This window comes from Triticum dicoccoides, chromosome 5B (genome assembly GCF_002162155.2).
Source record: "Triticum dicoccoides isolate Atlit2015 ecotype Zavitan chromosome 5B, WEW_v2.0, whole genome shotgun sequence".
In the NCBI taxonomy this organism is placed as follows: Eukaryota; Viridiplantae; Streptophyta; class Magnoliopsida; order Poales; family Poaceae; genus Triticum; species Triticum dicoccoides.
The window spans coordinates 724,479,247-724,482,535 of NC_041389.1; positions in this window are offsets into that span (position 1 = coordinate 724,479,247).

The following is a 3,289-nucleotide window of genomic DNA, read 5'->3' on the forward strand; positions in this document are numbered from 1 at the left end:
AGTCGTGACACCCTACTGAGGGGTCTACCGCATAATTTCCTGTGTTTTTTGAATGGCAGTCTCCTAAGAACCAACTTGTGGATAGTTAGGAGGGAAGTGATACCCCATCGCACTTGGGATCAAACCCCAGGTTTGATACTTTGGTGTCTCATAAAGGCTGAATATTCTTTTAGTGGTAGACGACACTCTCGTCAATAGCGAAGCACCTGTGGTGATTTCGTCATCTCAAGACCCGTCGGCTTAGTCTTTCAGAGGTGCTCATAGAGGGGATAGGGTGTGCGAGTATGTTCGCCTAAAAAATGGCAGCAAACGGAGCCTACAAACTCAAAAGACTTTGCATCTCAATTGCATAGATAACCGATCAAGAGAGTCCTTAGCAGGAAGACCGAGTAAGACACTAAATATGCATAGCTAACTAACACTTGCAGAGTATATACTAAGACCTCTCATAGTATATTATACTCCCCCAATTTCAAAATAAGTGTCTAAACTTTAGTACAAATAACTTTGTACTAAAGTTGGTACGGAGGGTGTACTTAGAATCATAGAATTTGTAGAATCGCAATATGAAGTTGTGACAATATTTATTTGGCACTATATTTTCTCGTTTTTGCACTATGATATTTGTATCATAGCATGGTACTCCCTCCGTCCGGGTTTATTAGGTCTCTCAGCATCACAAGCATGTCCCCTTTTATAAGGCCCCGCTTTGAAAAGGTGCATGCATGCAACCATTTCATTGGTTGCATTGAAAGCTATTGTTGTTAGTGTCATGGCTGAAAAGGTAATACACTTAATGCGTGCTTTTTCATTGGTTGCATGCATGTGAGAGAGTGCATTGGGAGTGGAATAGAAGAATTAATGTGAGCAAATTACTATGTGTCTTGGTCTAAGAGAAGTTGTCTTTAGGCCTAATAAACCCGGACGAAGGGAGTACTACTACCACACATCACATCATTAATTATAGTGGTACATAATCTTTTCCTTAGGTGGCACTGCATGCTATACTTGCACTGTGAGCTTAATCTTGCCAGTCAACTGTCAGCTGGCTATATAGTACACCTCCATAAACAAGGAATAATTGCTGCATGCATGACATTGCTTTTGGAGTTGTTGTGCACGGATCGGATTAGGGCAATTAGTGACTGTATATATAAACAACGCGTCTATTTGAGTAGGTAGGCAGCGCAGGCCCCTAAAAATTTGCATGAAGTACTCCGTCTAGTCCTTTTTAATATAAGTTTTGTTCGAAGTCAAACTATCTCTAGTTTGACCAAACTTATAGAAAAAATACCAACATTTACAATGCCAAGTCAATATTGTTAGATTCATTATGAAATGTAGTTTTATAGTATATATATATATTTGGTATTGTAGGTGTTGGTATTTTTTAACATAAATTTAGTCAAACTTTGACACAAATCTAATATGTAGAGTAAAAAGGACCGGACGGAGTATTAAAATGTCCACGGAATCAATCAAGTGGCTAGCTAGGTAGCAGGTGTGATGCAGATGCAGGGCATAAGGCGTTGTTTGCTTTCTTCACCAACCAATCAATCAAGCACAGGATTAGAATGAGATGCCATCCAACCAAATCAATGTAATTAATGTATTTCCGTTAATTAATTAGGAGAAGAGAAGAGAATATGAGACACTAATAACACAAGTCAGGCTCACATGTCGTTGTTTTCCTCAATGGTTTGTACTCTACATTGTAGTAGTATCTTGTTTAGTAATTAAGATGCAACAGTTGTTGGGGAGCTAGTAATTTAGAAGACTCACATGTTGGAGTGATTAACAATGGATGGGCTAGTAAAAAAAAAGGCATATGCATGATTCCCAAATAAAAAGTAGCTAGAAATAAAAATGAAAAATAGCAACGGCATCACCACCCTAGCCACTAGCTAGAATTAATCAAGCAATAATTAAGGTATTTAATAAATAGAGGCACCGACGGAGCCAGCCAGCCAACAATCAGCAAGTGACAGCAAAAAAACACAAGCTCGAACCAAAAAAGGAGGAGGCAAGTTGGGCCCAACCCCAGAAAAATGTGTGCACACGCACGCACACAAGAAAGTAGTACTCCCTCCGTCTCAATTTACAAGTCCTACGCGTATACCTAGGTTGCCAATTTGACCACCCTAATATAAATTATATAACACAAAAATTATATCTTTTGAAAATAGAACATCTGAAGTTTATATTGGTATATTTTTTGTAATATATGACTTGTATTAAGTTGGTCAAATAGACGACCTAGGGGTACGCGCATGCCCTCTAAACTGAGAGAGAGGTAGTACTAGTAGTAGTAGAAGAAGAAAGAAGATAAGTAAATATGGAGGAGGAGAAGATGGCAACCACCGGCTGCCCTCCATGATTTTGATTTTGAGTTGGTTTGACATGATCATGTGCATCATTATTACTACTACTTCACCCATCAAGCCAACAAGAATAAACATAAATTATTAGCCTCCCAACATGGCATCATGCATGCTAATTGAGTAGACTAGTAGTATCTACTTGGTCTTTGTCATAGCTCAGTTGCACTCCTACTACCTTTTTCAGATGCTATACTAGTACTCCCGTTAAGGTTGAGGGCAGATTTCACATGGAGTGTCAGAGAAGTGGCCGGAAGCAGCTCATAGTTTAACTTAATTGGCCTTCCCAAGTGAGTTAACTAAGAATTTGAGATCAGGATGTCATGATCCCTTGCAGGGGCAACCATAGACCTGACTGTTCCATCAGCAAGCAAATCCACGTCTGCTGATGCTGCCTGCAAAGAATATAAGCTACTACCCATGCATCTAGCTGTCAATGAAAACCAAACCACTCAACCAAATTAAAGCCATCAAGCAAAGCAAAGGAAGCTTCTTCCTTGGCTATCCCATCTCTCTCCCTTAATCTTAATCTCACCAACTTAATCAGCTAACCACCCGAAATTACCAACATAACCTCCACCCTCCCTGGTAATCTGGTATACTACTAGTAGTATGCTTACATGGCATGCCACATGCTCCTGATTGACATGACATTGACATGAAGGATGCCGGATATGGTATATTTTGCACCATTCTTTCAGTATGTCATTCTCCTGATTGGTTGATTGACACGGGTGCTAATGTGCATGTATGCAATGATATTTCCATATTTTCGTCTTATCAGACCACATGGACTTCCACCGTCCTAATGGGCAACGGTTCAAGTGCTTTTGTTCGTGGTGTTGGCACGGTCGATCTAAAGTTTACTTGGGGAAGATCATGCGGTTGAAGAACGTGCATTATGTCCCCCC